General features: G+C 32.0%; 1 non-coding gene across 1 annotated transcript; it reads right to left on the bottom strand.

The window, feature by feature from the left end:
• Positions 1-274: 274 nt before the first annotated feature.
• LOC129294025 (small nucleolar RNA R71) lies at positions 275-381 on the bottom strand. The gene has a single exon (XR_008589267.1). It is a non-coding gene; the product is annotated as a small nucleolar RNA R71 (small nucleolar RNA).
• Positions 382-21,433: the final 21,052 nt, after the last annotated feature.

The following is a 21,433-nucleotide window of genomic DNA, read 5'->3' as shown; positions in this document are numbered from 1 at the left end:
AATTAAATCCTCTTTGATTAATGCATTGCCTAAATTTCATGGGTTATCGGGAGAGGATTGCCATAGGTTTTTGCATACTCTCCTATTGGTTTGTGATACTATGAAGCCTATGCATGTAAATGTTGATGATGTTCAAGCTAAGGCTTTTGTATTTTCTCTTGAAGGTTTAGCAAAGGAGTGGTATTTCAACTACCCTTCTTATGTGAAAGTGAGCACATGGGCCGAGCTAAGAAGACTCTTCTTAGATAAATTCTTTCCAAATTCCAAGGTCACCAATTTGAGGAAGCAAATCTATGGGGTCCAACAAGGAGAGGATGAGAGTCTCTATGAGTATTGGACTAGATTCCAAGGCCTTTTGGCTAAATGCCCACACCATCAAATTTCTAGTGAGAATTTAGTCCAATATTTCTATGAGGGCTTGATTCCAAGAGACAAAGTTAACATTGATGCCGCTAGTGGTGGATGCTTGATTGACCTCACTTCCTTAAAGGCTTGGGAACTAATTGACAAGATGGCTTCAAGTGGTGCTCAATACTCTACAAGGGAAAAGAGAAATGTGAATATGGTAGGTTCCTCAATTCTTAATGATTCATATGTGGACTTGCTAGCTGCCAAGATTGGGAGAATGTTGGCTCCACAAATATCTCAAGTGAGCAATGTAAGTACTTCTCAAGCACTTGTCCCTTATTCTTGTACTTTTTGTGACTCACCTATGCATGTAGAAAGCAATTGTCCTATTAAGTTTGAACAAGTAAATGCTATCTACAATGGAAAACAATCCTATGGTGGGAGGCAAGGGCAAGGAGCTTATTCTAATACTTACAACCCTTCATGGAGAGACCATCCTAATTTCTCCTATTCAAATCCAAATGTGGCTTTACAAGACAATCAACAAAGAGGATCCTATCAAAACACCTTTGGCCGTGACCCTCCACCTCATTTGTCTCAAGGTAGCTCTTCTCAAAGCTACAATCCAAGTGGTAATTCTCTTGCACCTTCATCTAATTCTTATAGTGATAGGAGGCTTGTTCCAATTGAGAGTTCTTCTAATTCAAACTCTTCTAATGATGTGAATGTGTTACGTAAGCATTGATTGAAATGAACTCCTTGTATAAAAACATGTATGATGGCTTAGGGAACAAGGTAGAGAGTATGGGTAACAAGTGTGAGAACATGAACTCTAAAATTGATGCCCTTACTTCTCAAATGAATATGCTTGCTAACCAATTAAGTGCAGCCAATGCTCAAGCCTCTACATTACCATCCAACACCGTTGCTAATCCTAAAGCTAATCTTAATGCTATCACATTGAGGAGTGGCAAGGAGTTGGGAGAAAGAGTGCAAGAAGACAAAAGACAAGGGAAGGCCGAGAAGCCCTTTTAAATTCTTCAATTGATGTTAATGTTTCTAGTTCTTCTTTTGCTCCTAATGATGCATCTTTTTGTAGAGATGATGAGGATGAAAACATTGAGGAGATCATATGTGAGCAACCACCATCTAAGGTGAAAAAGGGGACTATGGCCGAGTTGTTTAGTAAGGAAAAAGAGGGAGAGGCCAAGCAAAGTGAAACAAGAAAGGAGAGTTCAAGGAAGGAAGAAGGAAAGCAAAGTCAAGAGATTATGAAGAAGCTTCCTTTTCCACAAGCACAAGTGGTCCCTAAGCAAGTGAAGGGACAATTTGATCAAGAGGTATATGATTTCTTCCATAAGATTCATGTTAATGTACCCTTGATGGATGTAGTTAAGAACTTTCCTAAGTATGCCAAATTTTTGAAAGATTGTTGTACAAATAAAAGAAAATTTAGGCCTAATGCAAGGGTACAATTACCCTCATCTGTGAGTGCTATCATGAAGCCTCAACTCCCTATAAAATGTGAGGACCCCGGTTCCTTCACAATTCCATGCAAGATTGGCAACACACATTTTTCTCATGCATTGATAGACTTAGGTGCAGCCATTAATGTTATGCCTCTTTCAATTTATCATGCCTTGAGTCTTGATTGCATGCATAAGACACCTATGATATGCCAATTAGCGGATAGAAGTGTTAGAAGACCACATGGAGTAGTAGAAGACTTGTTGGTTTGTGTTAAAGGTCTATTATTTCCTGTGGATTTCTATGTGCTTGATATGTCAAAAGAAGGGAGTGGGGATGATATTTTGATTTTAGGAAGGCCATTTATGAGGACTGCCCGTACATTGATTGACATGGAAAAAGGTAGTTTGATTTTGAAATGTGGAGAGGATCATGTTATTTTTAATATATATGAAGCAATGAAACATCCTTTTGAGGATTATTCTTTGTTAGGTGTAAGTTCCATTGAGTTATTGCTTCATGATGCTTGTGAGTCTCACATGCTTGATTCTTTCTCACATGTTGATGATGATTTGTCTCTTGTTACTACTACATGTATTGATGGATGTAGTTGTCCTATTTGTTTAGAGATTGATGCATGCTTGAATGATGCAACTACTTCTTCTCATGATTTGTTTAAAATATCTCCTATGCTTGATCTTGAAATGCTTGAGAAGGGTATATCTTCTTGTGTTGTAGGTACTAAAGCCATTAAGGCCGAATCTATGAGTTTTTCTCCACTCGAGCTTGATGTTCTTAGGATTCCCAAGCTATTGGAGGAAAATTCTACACTTTCACATGTCGAGGCCGTGGCTCAAGTCCAAGCACTTGAGGACAAGTTGCAAGAAAAGGGGGAGGCTGTAAAGAAAGAAGAGGAGAAACCAAAAACAAGTGAGAAGCCTAAAAGACAAGATAGTACCATGGAATATTCCACCAAATTAGACTTGAAGAAGCTCATTCCCTCTTGTGTAGAGCCACCTACCTTAGAGTTGAAGCCTTTACCATCCAATCTCAAGTATGCATATCTCATTGAGAATGAGAAGCTTCCGGTAATAATTTCTAACTCTTTATCTCTCGAGGAAGAAAATGCATTGCTTGATGTGTTGAGAAAGAACATACATGCTATTGGTTGGACTTTGGCTGACATTCCTGGTATTGACCCCATTGTGTGCACACATAAAATTTTTCTTGAGGACAATGCTAAGCCCATTAGGCAACCACAAAGGAGACTTAACCCATTGATTTTAGATGTGGTAAAGAAAGAGGTTGTTAAGCTACTTAGTGCTGGGATCATCTATCCTATAGCTGACAGTGAGTGGGTGTCTCCAACCCAAGTTGTACCTAAGAAAGGGGGGATTACTGTGGTAAAAAATAAGAAAGGAGAGCTTGTTCCAACTAGAGTTCAAAATGCTTGGAGAGTGTGCATAGACTATAGGAAGCTCAATAATGTGACTAGGAAGGACCATTTTCCTTTGCCTTTTATTGATCAAATGCTTGAGAGATTGGCTTCCAAGTCCCATTATTGCTTCCTAGATGGGTTTAGTGGGTATTTTCAGATTCCTATAGCTCCTAGTGACCAAGATAAGACTACCTTTACATGCCCCTTTGGTACATTTGCCTATAGGAGGATGCCTTTTGGTCTTTGCAATGCACCTGGTACTTTTCAAAGATGCATGATGTCCATATTTTGTGATTTTATTGAACATTGCATGGAAGTCTTTATGGATGATTTTACTGTGTATGGTGAGTCCTTTGATTCATGCTTGCATTCTTTAGATAAAGTGCTTGGTAGGTGCATTGAAAAGAAGCTTGTGCTTAACTTTGAAAAATGCCATTTCATGGTAGATAAAGGAATTGTTTTAGGCCATTTGATTTCTTCAATGGCATAGAGGTGGATAAGGCCAAAGTAGATGTGATTGCTTCTTTGCCATATCCTGTTTGTTTGAAAGATTTGAGATCATTTTTGGGACATGCAGGCTTTTATAGGAGATTTATAAAGGGGTTTAGTGAAATTGCTTTGCCTATGTCTAAACTCTTACAAAAAGATGTTGATTTTGTTTTTGATGATGCTTGCAAAAGGAGTTTTGACACTTTGAAAAGCATGCTCATTTCCCCTCCCATTCTTAAAGCCCCAAATTGGTCTTTGCCTTTTGAGTTGTCATGTGATGCTTCTAATTTTGCTGTGGGAGCTATGCTTGGTCAAAGAGAGGGCAAGTTATCATATGTGATTGCTTATGCATCTAGGACCCTAGATTCAGCTCAGGTTAATTACACCACGACTGAGAAAGAGTTGTTTGCTATTGTTTTTGCACTTGATAAGTTTAGATCATATCTTCTTAACTCTAAAGTTGTTGTGTACACTGACCATGCTGCTGTGAGGTACTTGTTTAAGAAGACAGATTCTAAGCCTCGCTTGATTCGATGGGTGATCTTGATGCAAGAATTTAATGTGGAGATAAGGGATAGGAGTGGTTCTACCAATCAAGTAGCGGATCATTTGTCTAGACTACCTCATTTAAAAGCTACTATGGTAAACTCTAACCCTACTATTCCTTGTGATTCATTTCCTGATGAGGCATTGTGTGCCATTTCATCTAAGCCTCCATGGTATGCCTCTTTTGCTAACTATATTGAGTGTAGAGTCTTGCCTCCTTGTGCTTCACGTTTTGCCATTGAAAAATTGAAAAGAGAGTCTAGATTTTACATTTGGGAACCACCTTTGATGTGGAAGATTTGTAGTGATAAAGTGATTAGGAGGTGTGTTGATGATGTTGATGTGCCTTCTATTCTTGAATTTTGTCACTCTCATGCATGTGGTGGTCATTTTAGCTCAAATAAGACAGCTAGAAAGGTTTTAGATTGTAGATTGTATTGGCCTAGCTTGTTTAAAGACTCTTATAAATTTTGTAAAGCATGCTTGAAATGTCAAAAGGTTAGTAGTTGGGGTAAGAGACATGAAATGCCTCAACAACCCATTTTATTTTGTGAGATTTTTGATGTTTGGGGCATTGACTTCATGGGTCCCTTTCCACCATCCTTTAGTTTTGAGTACATATTACTTGGTGTTGATTATGTTTCAAAGTGGATTGAAGCCATTCCTACTAGAACTTGTGATGCTAAGATTGTTTTGAAGTTTCTCAAATCTAATATTTTTTGTAGGTATGGAGTTCCTAAGGCCTTGGTAAGTGACCAAGGATCCTACTTTTGTAATAAGATGATGAAGGCTCTCTTGGCTAAATATGGGGTGCATCACAAAATCTCTACACCGTATCATCCCCAAACTAATGGCCAAGCCGAAGTATCAAATAGAGAAGTTAAGAAGATCCTAACCAAGGTGGTGAACACAAATAGGAAGGATTGGTCTTTACACTTAGAGGATGCTTTGTGGGCTTATCGGACCGCTTATAAGACTCCCATTGGCATGTCTCCTTTTCGATTGGTATATGGAAAGGCTTGTCACCTCTCTGTGGAGATAGAGCATAGGGCCTATTGGGCCATCAAGAAACTAAACTTCGATTTCCATCTTTCGGCTAAGGAGAGATTTCTTCAAATGCAAGAACTTGAGGAGCTTAGGTTGGATTCCTATGAGTCTTCTAGAATCTATAAGGAGAAAACAAGGATCCTTCATGACAAGCTAATCTTGAGGAAAAAGTTCCAAGAAGGAGATCAAGTCCTCTTGTTCCAAACAAGGTTTATTCATAAGCATGCCAAGTTGAAGTCTAAGTGGGAGGGACCATATCTAGTGACCAAGGTGTTTCCCTATGGGGTTTTGCAACTCTTGAATAAAGCCACGGGTTCCACCATGCAAATCAATGGTCACCTATGCAAGCTCTACAAAGATGCCAAATTACTTCAAAAGGAGGAGGACTTCTCTCAACATGTTTTTGAACCACCATGATAAGGTTGTATCTCTCCAACCTTAGCTTTTACTTTCCTTTAATTGATATATTTAATGATAGGTATAGTTCAAGTGTGGGGGAGATGAACCTAGTAGGAAAATTAGAGTTTATTTGCTTTATTTAACTTCTTTGTTTTGTGTTTTAGTTTGAAAAAAAAAAGAGAATATCTGCACCACACTTTTGTTATGCATTCATTATTGATCTCACCTTATTTTATCACTAGTCTATACATACATTGAGGATAATGCATGATTTAAGTGTGGAGGAGAGAAATAAACATTTTGTTTTGTTTGTTTGGTTTTGCAAAAAAAAAATTTGTTTGTTTGGTTTTGCAAAAAAAAAATTAAAAAAAATTGCTTTGTTTTGTTTTGTTTGAGGTTACTTAATTACCTAGCTCTTGAATGGATATTTTGATTCTTGAGATGTGGTAATTTTTAGGATTGAATAGGTGTGAAGTGAATATTCTTTTACCTTGAATTAATGGATTAGAATGGCATATTACCCTTTCATGGAAGAGGCTAAACACTCATGTGTGATTAATTCCTTAGTGATGTTACCCTCTAGAATTTGTTTCACTTCTTAATTAAGACCACATATCTTGCACTTGTTTGATAGGAGATGAGAGATGGCATTCATAAAAAATAGCCAAAAGCCAAATAGCCAACCTATTATCATTTATTATCATTTGTTAGCCACTTTGAACCTTTGGTTTAATTCTTAAAAATATATATATATATATATATATATTCACCCTATTTTTCCCCAAGGAATGCATGTTACACTTTTATATGTCTTTTTAATATTCATTGCATGTCCTAGATCAAATGAGTGGATGCCTATTATTATTTTTTTATCCACTACTCTTTATCCTTTATTGCTACACCATTACATCCATTACTTCTATTGTTTTCAAAGAGTTAGGGGCAACCAAAAAAAAAACAAAGAGAGATTTAAAAAAAATAAAAAAAAGAAAAGAAATAAAGTTGCTAGAAAAAGAAGCAAAAAGAAGAAGAGAAATAAAAAAAAAGAAAGAAAAAAATATAAAAAGTTGCCTAGCTCATCCATTCCATTTGTTTTATTATTTCTTATCATTTCTTTCCATCCTCATTGTGTTAAGGTATCCACTCAATTGAGTTAGGTTATGCTTTGCATATTAAGGGGATATATCTTGATTTAGCATTATTTTGATGCTAACCCTATTTTTTTATATACATGCATTTCTTAGACATCCTTTCATTACCTATATCACAACCTAATAAAGTCCACTTAATTCTTGATTGCAAGTGCTATTTAGTGATGGAGATGTAGAAGGGTTACAAATTTATAGTAGGGTTTATCCTAAGAAATTTTGAGTGAAATTTAATACCTTATACACTTTGAGTGATGAGAGCAAACACTTAACCTAGAGAGGCTTACTCTTTGACATTGATTCTTGGTAAGGGTTTGTTTGTTATGTGCATAATTCTTTCCTAATTATTGCCACATTAATTGATAATTTGTAGAAGTTCATGAGCTAGTATTTTAGTGACTTGAAACAATGTTTTTCTCTTATTTCTTTGTCTTATAGTTTCTTTTGGGACCTTTTTCACTTGATTTTGCCCGGAGTGCAAAAGCTAAGTGTGGGGGAATTGATAGAACACATTTATTACCCACTTTTATTTGTCAATTAGGACCATTTTATTAATAATTTATCACCTTCAAGTGCACACATTGCATTAGATTTGAAACTTTGCCTAAGTTTCTAGGTTCAGTGCACTAGGGGCATTTTGGTCCAAAAAAATGAACTTTTGAGAAAATGTACAAGAAAAATTGACAAAGTGCATTTTATGTCCAGTTGATGAATGGTGAAATTATATTTTTAAAATTCATTTTAGCTTAGGAGTAATTAAATAAAAAAGTCAACACTTTCTTAAGTGTTTTAGTTTGTCCTAGTTTTTGGTTTGCCTTTGTGTGAAAATTTTTATATAATTTTGTGCAGCCTGAAACTTGGTTAATTTAATAAATTCTCCCTTCTAATTATGAATTTAATTCTGGACATGAATTAGATTTTATTATATCATATGCTATTTAATTGAATTATGTGATTTATGTGACATAGGTGGCATGTGACTTGTGCATCAATTGGGCAATTGAGGTCAACACTCCTTGAGATTAATGGCTGATGGTTTGCACGTGAATTATGATTATTTTGAGGGATTAAATCAGCTAAAATGATGTGGATGACACATGGGAAATTAGGCACACATTGGAATCATCTACAAACCAATAGGAAGTTGCCACCTTGCAAGTGTGACAAGGCTCCCATTTACATTTTAATTTCTTTTTCCTTATTTTAATTAAGCTTCAGCTAATGGGAGACACCAAGGAGCACACCATTTTAAGCCCTAAATGGGATCCAACACATATCTCATTCATCTTCCACATTCTCTCTCTCTTGTTCATAGTGTTCTTCATTTTCTCTCTTTTGTTCTTCATTTTCCAGCACCCTAACCTCCATTTTCAGCCACCAAACCTCCACAAAACTCATACCATTCTTCTCCTCTCTTCATTTTCATTCCATCCCTTCCATTTTCACAACGATTGAAGCTTATTTCCATCATTCAAGAGCTATGGAGTTTGGCCTTCACAAGCAATCATTAGGGTTCTTGAAGATGAAGATTGGTTAAGTTTCTTTGTGGAATCCTAGAGAGATGAAGATGGAGGATGAGTCTTGAGCTTCAAATTGGCTAAGTTCTTTTGTTTCCTATCCTCTTCTCTTTTTACTAGATGGTTAGATTCCTTAATCTAGGATTTAATCATCTTAGCTTATAAATTCTAATTTGAATTTGATGTTGATGTAAAGAGAGAGGATTGTTTCATTTAATTTCTTCCTTGGACAGCCATGACTGAATTTTGCCACTCTTTGTTTGGCACATAATCTTGTGTTTTTCAATTAGTGAATTTCTTGTGTTAATATTGCATAATCTTGTGGTGTTAATGCTTGTGTTGTTGAGTAGCTTGACATAATCTTGTGGTTGCTCAATTTATATGTTTGACCATGGCTGTTGAGAGAGGATTTTGAGTGAATCACTTGGCTAATGTCTTCACTAATTGGTTAATTGAACTAGGGACTTTAATCTAAGACCTAGGGAGGTTAGCTAATTTAGTTAATTGGCTTAGGATAATTTTCTTAAGTCATGACAACTTTAGTCAAGAGGAAAGAGAAGCTAAACTTAGCCTAATCATGAGAAGATAATGAGTCCAAAATCAACTAATCTCTAGGGTTCCATTATTGTGAAAAGAGAAGTTCATTTCACTCACTTTCACTAGCATTTTAATTACTTGCATATTAGGTAATTAGCTAGGTAACTAAATTCCTACAAACTTTGGTTGATTTATTTCACTAGATAACTTTCAATGAGACTTAAAACCATTCCTTGGGAGATGACCTAGGGTTGGCCCTATATTGCATTAGGGTTAGCTTTAGTGTAATTTTGAGGATAAGCGACTAATTTCCTATCACCTAGCCTAAACAAAAATGACAAGTTAGGCAGACTATATAAGACACAACATCTACTATGCATAAGACGATGTCCACGAATGCTCAACAAAAAGTCCGTGCATTTTTAATATTAAAAAGGACGATTACATTAGATAAGAATTTTATGTTAGTACCAGCCTAAGTACTAAAACAAGTACCCACATGAAATTTGACATGATATTTCAAGTCTAATATATACAAAAAGTTAGCCACTATATCCAAAACATCTAATAGTTACTTCTCTATATACAAACAAAAAATATCTATCATTTCCAATTCCAAAAAAATATTACTTAGAATGCTTTTATATACATAATTATAGTTGTCTATGTACATTAAAAAGGAACAATATGACTACTTCTCATGCTGGGTTAGGATTTTTGCATCTCTTGTGGTTATGTTTGACCTCCCCACATCTTGAACAATAATAAATCTTCTTTTATTTTAATCTGCAATGAACAAATTAATCTAGATAAGTGTCCACATATAAAAGCCTAACTTTTACCTAACTCAAAGTTCAAAGTAAACAACTCAAAGTTTATTTTTGCACAGTAGATACTCCAACATCTTTGACAGCATATTTTCTTTATATTGAAAGTCATATTTTATTCAATTCACATGTCAAATTCTAATATGAACAAGTCAACCATCACTATTATACAACAACTAATCTACTCCAAAACTTTCACGGCCAACTTAATGGTTTAGCAACCTTTAGCTTATATCAGTAGGTTAGGCTTAACAAAATGCACTAGTAGGCAAATAATGTACAACACAATATCAACTATGCACAACACAAGGTTCATATATTCTCAACTGAAAATCCATACGATTGTACTTTATTAGTAGGCTAGGTTTAACAAAATGTTCAAGTTATGCAAATAGTGCACAATACAATATCCATTATGCACAACACAAAGTTCATATATTCTCACCTGAAAGTCATGTGATTCCAATTTATTATTAGGCTATGCTTAATAAAATGTACAACTCAACATTCAACAATAAATCAAAGTTCATTTTTGCATAACAAATACTCTAGCATTTCTAATAGCAAATTTTATCATATTGGATCATATTTTATTCGGTTTACATGTAAAAGTCCAATATGGATAAGTCAACCATTATTATTGTACAACAACTAATCCATTCTAAAACTTTTATGGCCAAAATGGTTTAGCAATTTTAAGCTCATATTAGTAGTAGAATCACAAATAAATAAGTACACTTGCAGACTTAAACATCTCTGCTTCACATGAGAGACTTATTACAACTTCAACAACTAAAAGACACATATGCACTGAATCAATGAGGGAGAAACACAATTGAAGATCCTTACCTCTAAATAATGATGATAGAAGCTTCAAGAAATAGATGACGTTACTGGAATAAGGAAGATGAAGAAGATCAACAATGGCTGATGATGTGCAAGGAAAAAGATGAAAAATCATGAATTGTGCTTCGTCTGTGAACAGTCAGGACTTCTGCACTCATCCATGTCAGAAAAGATCAATAGCGACAGAGTGATGACTGGTGAAATGAGAAAGAAGATAAGAAAAGCAATGAATCATGCTTCATTTGTTTTGTTTCTTTGAGGGTTCGTGCATCATTTTTAATTCAAATTAAACAAAAGGCAAAATAGTATTTTTGATGTAAAGAAATATTGTTATTGGGGCCCTAAGGCTTGCAAAGCAATTTTAGATTAATTTAGGCCCTAAGTGATATAAACTCTATTTTTAAGGCCCTTAATGTCATTCTTTGTTTTTCAAATGCATCTTTTCACACACAAACATATTTGCAATTGGGGTCTTTAAGCTTACAAAAACATTTCATATTCCATTGGACCTTAAAAGAAATTTTTTCTCCTCTAGGGCCCCAAATGCAATTCCCCCTAATTTTTTTAATTAAATTCTCTAAAAACAAGAAACAATATTTATATATATTTCAATATTTTTGAAACTTGTATTGAATTTACAATCCTTGTGGTTTTGAATGATTATTTAGTTCATGTACAGTGTTAATTCATGACTTGGATCAATACTTGGTTAGTTAAATAATTAAAATCATAATTGGCCTTTAATTGAGTTATAATTAATACAAGGTTAGGCTAATTCACAATTTAATTAATCAAACGAGCATATCTTTAGATAATTAGTTGACTAATAATAGAATAATTTAATATCCTTAAATTATTTTTTGATTTAATTTACTGGAATACCTCAACGATAAATTGATTTTTAAATGAAACATTGCTCTTCTTTTCTACACTAGTGAACACTAATTAGTTAATAGCATGTAGTTTTATCACACAAAGTCATGAAAAACAATATCATAAGAAATACATGAGTCCATTGAATATAAGTAACCTATAAGTTGAAATTTAAAAAGAAAAACTAGCATTCAAGGACCGTTGTGCGATATTTGTATCACATAAGGATCAAATGATTTACTCTTTACACTGTAGTCCTCTAGTCCTTCTTTCATATTAATTGTGAAAGAAAAATAATGAAATTGCCCCTCATGTAATTAAAAAAAAGAAATCTCATTGTCAGCGGCAAGGTCGCTAGAGCCCTTGCTGCTGGCAACAGGTCATCAGAGCTCTAGCGCCAGTAACATTTTATTTGAGAAACAAACATTTTAGTTGGCCAAGGGAGGATTTGATCCCATGACCCTTGGCCACCTAAAAAACTTAGTGGCCACTGTGCCACAAAACCTTTTAATAACATATAGTAAAAAAGAAAATAAGTAGTAAACCAAACTTCTAATCACTTTCATGTAATAACATAATGGTATGTTGTTAATTTCTAAACAAAACTTATTATTTTACAAATATTACTTGTTAATCTGACATGGCCAATTATAAATTAGGGGCTTTAAAACTTCACGTATTTTACTTGTTAAACATCCCAATACATTGTTATTAATCATGAATAGGTTGTTATCAAAATCAAATGAATACTTGTTAATGAATGACTAAAACGTACAACTAAAGCCTTTCTATTAATTTTTCTAACTTGTTAAAAACATAATTGATTCTTGTTAATTTCAAATGAATTGATGTTATTTTACAAATATTACTCCTTAATCTGACATGGACAATTGCAAATTGGGGGCTTTAAAACTTCACATATTTTATTAGTTAAACATCATAATGTATTGTTGTCACTCACGAATAGTTGGTTGTCAAAACTAAATGGATACTTGTTAGTGAATGACTAAAATATACAACTAAACCCTTCATATCAATTTTTTTAACTTGTTAAAATCATAATAGATTCTTCTTAATTTTGAATGAATTGTTGTTATTATTAACAAGTACCTAGTTTGGTTTTGACAACAACCTAATCGTGATTGATGATAACCTATTAGGACATTTAACAAGCAAAATATGTGAAGTTTTAAAATCCTCAAATTATAATTGTCCATCTCAAATTAATAAGTAACATTTGTAAAATAACAAGTTTCCTTCAGAAATTAACAACACATCATTACATTATTACATGAAAATGGTTAGAAGTTTGGTTTACTACTTATTTTCTTTTTTGCTATATGTTATTAAAAGACTTCATGGCCTAGTGGCAACCAAGCTTTTTAGGTGGCCAAGGGTTATGGGATCAAACCCTCCCTTGGCCACCTAAAATGTTGATTTCTCAAATAAAATGTCATTGATGTTGGAGCTCTGATGACTTGCCGCCAGCCACCCCCTTTAGTAGTAGGGACTCCAGCGACCTTACTACCACCAGTGGTTCGACAACTAGCACTGGTAACAGGGTAAATAGCAAATCATTTGATCCTTATGTGATATAAATATCGCACAGTGGTCCTTGGATGCTATTTTTTTTATTTAAAAAGGTAAATGAACAAATTAGCCCCTAAATTATAAGTCTAGTTGCACAATAAATCTTGAACTCATTTATTGTGTAAATTGTTATCTTAACTTTTAAAAATGATGCAATTTGACCTCTACCATTAACAAGTTAACTTTGAGCTGACTAGAAAATGACAAAAAAGGACTTAAAAAATTACAGAAAAATCCAAAAATTACAATAAAGGACCCACAAAATTATAGAAAATGACCAAAAAGAAAATTGAATTTGACATGTTATACAAGTTGTTATTAAAATTAAAATTAAATTTTATAGGTAAAGAAATAGATATTATTTGAGCATATATAAAAATATATTCTAAAGCGGATGATGCAATTTTCTTACTAAATTAATTGGAGTTAATTTTGAAACTTAAAAAGGTAATATAAATGTGAAGCAGGTGTTATGTAACTATATTTTATAAATTTTATACAATTTATTTTTATAATCAATATCTAAGAACTTTATATTTTCAAATATACATGTATTTAAAATTTTAAGGGGATATAAATAAAATTTTCTTTTGGGAGGAAAAGGGAAAGTATATTTAAAATTGTAGTTACTAATATTAAATTATTTATGTGACGAGATAAAATTCAAAACTCTTTGAAAATAATAAAGTCTAATTTAGTTCTTCTCATGCATATTATAAATATATTCTTAAATAAAATTTTTTATTCCTAATAATAATAACAATAAAAAACTATAACTACAGATTAATTATATGAATATTAGACTTCTTTACTAATAATCTCAATTGTAAAATTAAAAATTTTCATTGATTTTTTTTTTTTGCCAAGAAATTATGCTTATTTCATAAATAAGCACATACTCTATTAAATATTAAAAAAAATACAAAGAGAAGTTGAAGGAGAGAGGAAATCGTGGAAGAAAAAGAATAATAAGTGTGCAAAAGAAATCTCATACAAATTATAACAGGAAAAATGTGGGTACAATAATCACTAGAAATCCTGTCTGGAAAAAATCTCCACCAAAAATGTGAATCTACATAGAGATCAAAATGATAATTAGACATAGAAATATGAAAAAGTAGATGGATAAAGCTTTTCCAAATGATATTCAATAATTCATAATTCATTCCATTTAATTGTTAAAATTAAAATTTTCTTGATCCCCAATCGTCATTAGTCCCTCTAGTATTTATCTTATTAATAAGATTTTCTCGATCTTCAATCATCATTCATTTCCCCTATCTTATCATTTAATTTAATGATATCAATCATTTCTTGATACACAAACAATACACGGGATTATTTTCTAGTTCCATTATAAATCTTGTACTCACTTTTTTTTTTTTTACAGTAAGTCAATTTTTTTTTTTGTTATGAGCATCTTAGGCCCTACACTATTATGCAAATAACACCCTAAACCATAAACTCATAAAATGTGCAAAATTTTCCTTCAACTTTTAAATTTCAAGCGTCTAAAACCTTATCGTTAAGCTAAAGAAAACAATTGTTATTTTTATAGTTATAGGTCTCAATTGCACGATAATGTGACATTCATCTTAACCCTTAAAAATAATGACAGCTTTGTCTAATTTAATAGTGGGGTTTCAAACATTCAAAATTTACAAGTTGATGAGAGTTTTTACATATTTCATGAGTTATTGACCCATGATACTATTCACACAATACTTTAAGGTTAAGAATGCTTATTAACTTTATTTTTTAACTATTTCTTTTTATTCAATGTGGGTCTCACACTTGCCTTTTTTTAAACTATGAGCTCCATATTTTTTTTATCTTCCCTCCACTTTATTAAAATAAGAAATAAAAAAATAAATAAAAAGATACATATGCAAATTACAAAAAGGTAGAGGAAATTATATGAAAAAATTTCGTTTAAGTCCCCTTGACCACACTTAATGAGAAAAAATGTCCCTTAAACTCTAAAAAGTTCACTTAAACCAATAATACTAGAGTAAGATTAAATTGCAGAGTAAAAATATATCATCGTCGCTCATCCCCTCTTATTATCTACTGAAATTATTCATTTCCTCACATGAAATTATTTGTTGACCTACAAAATTTATTTGTGCCACTACTGAATCTTAATTTTATTTTAAATGTCGTAATTATAATAAAATGAGTTATTTATCTTTCAATATGAAATTATTCATCAATCTACAAGATTTGTTTGTACTACTACTAAATCTTAAATTTGTTCCAAATGTTTTAATCATGATAAAATGAATTATTTATTGACCTATATAGAATTATTTATTGACTTACAAAAAATTATTTGTGTTATTATTATATCTTAATTTTATTTTATGTGGTGAAATCATAGTCAAGGGCGGAACTTGACATGGCCCCCCAATCCAATGCCCTTGCCTTGTATACAATGTGGAGAATGAGAAGCACGAATGCCAGAATGGGATGAGAGGGAGGAGGCATCGACATAACACCGTGCACAATTAAAATAATCTCCCATATTGTACGCACACATATGCACAAATTTCATATATATATATATATATATATATATATATATATTCCCGCTAGGCTATATCTGACATTAATAAAGTGACGGTTCTAGAAAAAAGTTAGATAAAATATTAATCTTTTAAAAAATTATACATATTTTTAGTCATACAATCATTACATATTTTATATAAGTATCTTAATAATAATAATTAAAATTTTAATACATTATTTTTTTAAAAAAAAGTAATAAATAAAATAGGAGTGTGATTAAAAAATAATTATAAAAACTACCAAATATCAAGTGTTTTAGACTAAACAAAGCTTTTAAAAAATACATCATATTGTGGATCAGAGGGAGTTCATTCCCTTCACCTCTTTATAGGCATTTCTCAACATTTTTTCATGTAGATTAAGAAAAATTGTTAGATTATTTTTTAAAAAATATTTTAATATTTCACTCATACCCTTATTAATTAAAAATAATCTCATCATGCCTTCTTCATATTACAAAAAACCATTAAAATTATAGGGGGTAAAAATGGAGTATCATTTGACATCCTAATTGGGTAGCTTATAATTTAGACTACTATTTTTGAAAAGTACCTTATAATATATAGGATCACAAAGAACATAAGTATGTTATATGATTTTATTTTAAATGTTTTAACATTTTCTAAAAGTATATATAATTGTACATAATTTGGTATCTAATATTTCTAAATTATAAAATTAATTTTTTGTTTCCTAAAAGTTGGTCCCCTAACTATTAAAGCTAGTTCCGCCCCTGATCATGATAAAGTAAATTAATCATTTTCTAACATCAAGTTGTTCATTGACTTACAGAAGTTATTTGTACTATTACTAAACAATTTTATGTAAGAAAATGAACAACTTCCTATAGGCCATTGAGCAATTTGATGTAAGAAAATGAATAAGTTTAGTAGAGAATCAGAGGAGATAAGAGGCAATAAGGTAATTTTACTCTACATTTTAATTTCAATTCAATATCATTAATTTGAAGTAAATTTTTAAAGTTTAAGAGATCTTCTTTTTAATTAAGTGAGATAAAATGTTTTTAAATAAAATTTTCTCAAATCATATAGATGTAGGATAGGATTGACTGCCAGTTTAGAACATTTTGACCTAGACAAATATTCAAAAAAATATTTTTTTTTATATTTTTAAATTATTTTTCAAAAATGAGAAAATAACCCTCACATAATAAATTCCAAAGCATAATGTGCATGGAATAATAAATTTTGAAATAAAATATGTTATTCAACTTTTTAATAAGGTGAATTACATTTAGGTCCCATATAATAAAATTAATTACTATAAAATTCATTAATAACTAAATTAAGAACGTCATTGGGTCATCATTTAATTGTTAATAAATTTTATAATAATTAATTCTTTTATGTGGGACTTCAATGTAATCTGTCCTTTTTAATACGTATAGATTAATAAGATATAAGATAGAACATATGGTTATCTAAATTTTGAAATAAAATATGTTATTGAGAATTTTTTAAATTTTAATTTATCTAGGAAGAACACATCATGGAATAACAAATTGTTCTTTATGTTTTCAATATATATAGGATATTAAATTTTAAAATAACTTATGCAAAATAAAACAAGTTTGTTGTTTATATTTTAAAAGGTAATTTGTTCCTTAAACTATAAGCTCAATGTACCTGATATTTCAAACTCATTTTTAGTGTATTTTTACTCCTAAGCTTTTAAAATCATGTCAATCTCCCCCCTTAAATCTTTGGGTCCCTTTTTGTGATTTTTTTAGTTTTTTTGTGTAATTTTTGTATTTTTTTTATAATTTTATAGTTAATTAATAATCAAAGTTAATGACAGAAATATATTACCATAATTTTAAAAGTTTAGAGGTGGAAATAAACCAAAAACAGGTTTAGAATTCTAAATATTTCTGGTCCTATAATTTAAGGATCAAATTATCATTTTACCCATTATATTTAACTTGTAAACATTCCTGATCCATGTGTATTGAGAGCAAAAAAATTTATTTATTTATTCTGAATTGTTTATGCAATTTTGTTTTTATAAATATTATTACTTTTTATTACATTATAAATTAATATTTACTTAATATTTAAGTTTCATTAATTTTTAATGTTCGTACATCGCATGCATAAGGTGTAAATTATAGTTATGATAAAATAACAAACTTTTAAATTAGACTTTACATCGGTTAAGTGATTTTAAAAATCTAGAAATGTCCTTGTCATATAAAAATATTGACCGGCATCTAGGGGCTATTGGATAAACCTTGGGTTAAAGGTGGTGGATAAATCTGACCCAACAAAATAGTGACAGAAAGGTCATAGACTTTGAACCAGTCGTAGGATTATTTAGTGCAAATGACAATAGTGCCCGTTTCAAGTGACGTGGATTTTTTTGGACCAATTAAGTGACATAGATTAAATGATCTGTTTAAGACTAATTTTTTTAAAATTTTTTTATGCGTAATGATGCTAGTGATTCTTGGCCAAAAGAAAAAAAGATGATGCAAGTGATTGAGAAATGAAAGCAACCACGGTAATGACAAATAATAAAGTTTCGGGGTAAGTGAAGCTAACGTGTGAAGGGTGAGATGGAAAGCTCAGTTTAGGTCCTTGCTTTTTAAAATTTTACTTCCAATCTAACCATTCTTCATAAAAAGAGAGATACACACACTCATACATGTACACTAATTATATTAACGCTAGATTCAATCTCGTGAAAAAAAGAGAGAAGGTATCGCCGTTAGGACAACTGATTATGTGTAAACACTTAGCTTATGTGTAAAATCTCACTTTACTAACCAAAATTAACTAATAAAACTTATGATAATTAAAGGATTAACCCATAAAGGCAATTACCAAGTTTTAATTCAAAATTAAGGGATCCCAAGTTTTCTAAATCAAATTGAGTTTAAATCAATCATTATCTCTCATATCAGAGTAAAAATAAGATACGGAAGTATGAGATACCTAGAAGAGTGAAAACGGAAGAAACAATTGAAAAATAACATGTTCATTATGAGACAGGGTAATGCGTTGCGGCTCGTGCATGCTGCACCATAGCGTGTTACTCTCTGTATCATGCGCCAAGGTGTGTTGCACGTAAATGACAGCAAATTCTACTTTTATTTGACAGCAGAATTAGGAAACTTTCGACAAGTCTCAATTCTCCATCCGACATCCAAACAACATGATTTAGGTGTCTACAAAAAGTTTTTTTCATAAACTAAGTAGTTTGAGTTTCACTTCCAAAACAAGTCACATCAGAAAGTTGGACATCCAAACATATTTTTACCACTTTTTACAGCTTTCACACAAAAAGGGTGTCAAAAACCCATAACAAGTACTAAAAGCCTTTCCTAACACCTAGATCATGTCTATTGGACCTAAGACTATCAATACAATACATCACATGCACTTAAATATCTATATAACACAAAATCACTCCATAACCCCTTTTTCACCAAAAATTGAAGAGGGAGGCAATTTTTATTGCATTGCATCCAAACTAATCAAAACATATTCAAAACATCATTTCTATACTTGTACTAGTATTTTGGCCCTCTCAACATATATATCTATCCATACACAAATACTAAGGACCTAAAATACAATTCAAACATTTTCAATAACAAAATAGTGCAAGTGCAACTATATGTAACCTAGAATTAGCAACCATATGCTATTATATAAAATAAATAGATACAAGAGGCATACTAAAAACAATACATAGATTCCTAGTCCTCAGTAGCTTTCTCCCTCTTAATACTAGAGCTAGAGCTTGAAAAGTATTAAATAAGAGAGGTGAGTCTAGTTACTCAGTAACCAAGGTAAAACCTATGCAGTTTTCTATCAATTGTAAATCAAACACATGCTTATGAAACCAAGTACTTAAAACATGCTTTAACATATATCATAACTTATTAATCCTATTAACATGTTTTCACCTCACATATGCTAGGTACGTAATCATAAGACACTTAGACATGTGATCATGACTCGCTGCAACACGTGACTTACCACAACACAAACACATGTGACACGTCATATACTTACATAAGCAACAATCAAACAACCTCATACCCTCCTTATTTCCTCATATTGAAACTGTGGGCTATAACACTGAATAGGGCTCTGTTCGTATGACTAGACTATCCAAGCTCACTAATTGTGAGGTGTGACTGGGCCAATGATCACATGACTCACTCTCAGACCACAGCTTCCAAAACTTTTAAATCTCTAAAGTGTCTCATATCTTAAGCTATTTTCCTCATTGAACTGGATAAGAAAGCTAGATTATGAGACAAGGCTATAGCCCCATGTAATGGAAGGTAGCCTAAATACTAAATGAATTTTTTCTCTAATCCTACTCTTTAGGCAAACTCCCGTCCACTAATCATGCCATAAACAATGCTTACTCATTTTCACATTTTCATTTACTCAATATCAAACCCAACATATTGGGCTCAAGACCAAGCGCTACCCAAGTGAGCATCCATTCTTGTTTTCACTTATATCACATAAACACATCCTTTTAAATCTCAAGTACCCATCTTTATCAAGTCCATTATCAAGTACTCATTTAAAACACATTATAAACATATAATTCATCTTGAATATCACTCTTGCAACTTAAAACTCATTTTGCAATCTATTTAGCATGTTTAATGCATATCAAATTGATTAGATAAACATAAGGTTTCATTGCATAATGCACTCATTCATAAGTCAAAATTTACATATTAAACACATAATTAATGTCATATTACAATTAACACATAACTAGTCAAAGCAAGGGTCTCCCAGTTATCTCAAACTTTTAAGAGGTCAAAAGTTTACCCCTCAATATAGTAGCTTCCAAGCTTGAATTCCTAAGCCAAATAGGTGTCAAAGAGCTTAATCTACAATTTAAAAAGTTAATCTCCATTAATATTGCCAAACTCAAGCATTCAACTCTCATTTCTTCACTTCTACATTGCCCAATACCTACTTTACATGAGTTTGAACCTATCTATTAGGTTTATTAATAATCTTAAGTTCCCATTAATATTAATGAGTTATTAAACTCCTATTAATGACATCACACACTCCTCCAACAAGCCACATTAATGCAACTTTTCCATATTTATAAAGCCTAACTACCTAAGATACCAAAATTCATTATACCTAGGTTTAGATACTCTAATATACTCTGATTAACTCTATTTGAGTCAATAGATTTAGACCCACAACCTATATGGATTGAAATCATCTTTCACTATCAAACCCTAACCATAAACCTCATAATATGGAAGAAAATAGGAGATTCAGAGGTATGATACTTACTTTGGGTGTTTGTAGCTTCCAAAACACTGCCAATATCGTCCAAGAACAAATCCTAACAGAGGTTGGCACGCCTCTTCATTTTCTCCTTTCTCTCCTCTCTATTTCTATCTCAGTTTCGTAATTGATAAATGTAGAAAGTGACCATGCACCACAGTGGATGCACAATGCGCCACGGCCCATGGCAGAGAGAGGTTCCCATTCTCACATCTAAGGTATATATGCGCTGTAACGGATGCACTCTATGCCTTGGCATATGGCATAGCAACACTAACCCTTTCATTTTCTTCTCCTTTTGACGCCTAGGTGGCCCGACTTGACATCAAATCCACAATTGGGGCTAAAACACAATCGAATACGATTATTAGACCTTCCTAACCACACACCACTATAATTTACTTAATTATCCTAATTAAGCTTAGGAAATCAAAGGATTAAAAATTAAGATGTTACATTATGTCCATGAATAACTAATAAAGTGGAAGCT

Source organism: Prosopis cineraria, unplaced genomic scaffold, assembly GCF_029017545.1.
Source record: "Prosopis cineraria cultivar Desert tree isolate PC_DT_omini unplaced genomic scaffold, ASM2901754v1 PC14, whole genome shotgun sequence".
Classification (NCBI taxonomy): Eukaryota; Viridiplantae; Streptophyta; class Magnoliopsida; order Fabales; family Fabaceae; genus Prosopis; species Prosopis cineraria.
This window is presented reverse-complemented; position numbering and strand designations above follow the sequence as displayed.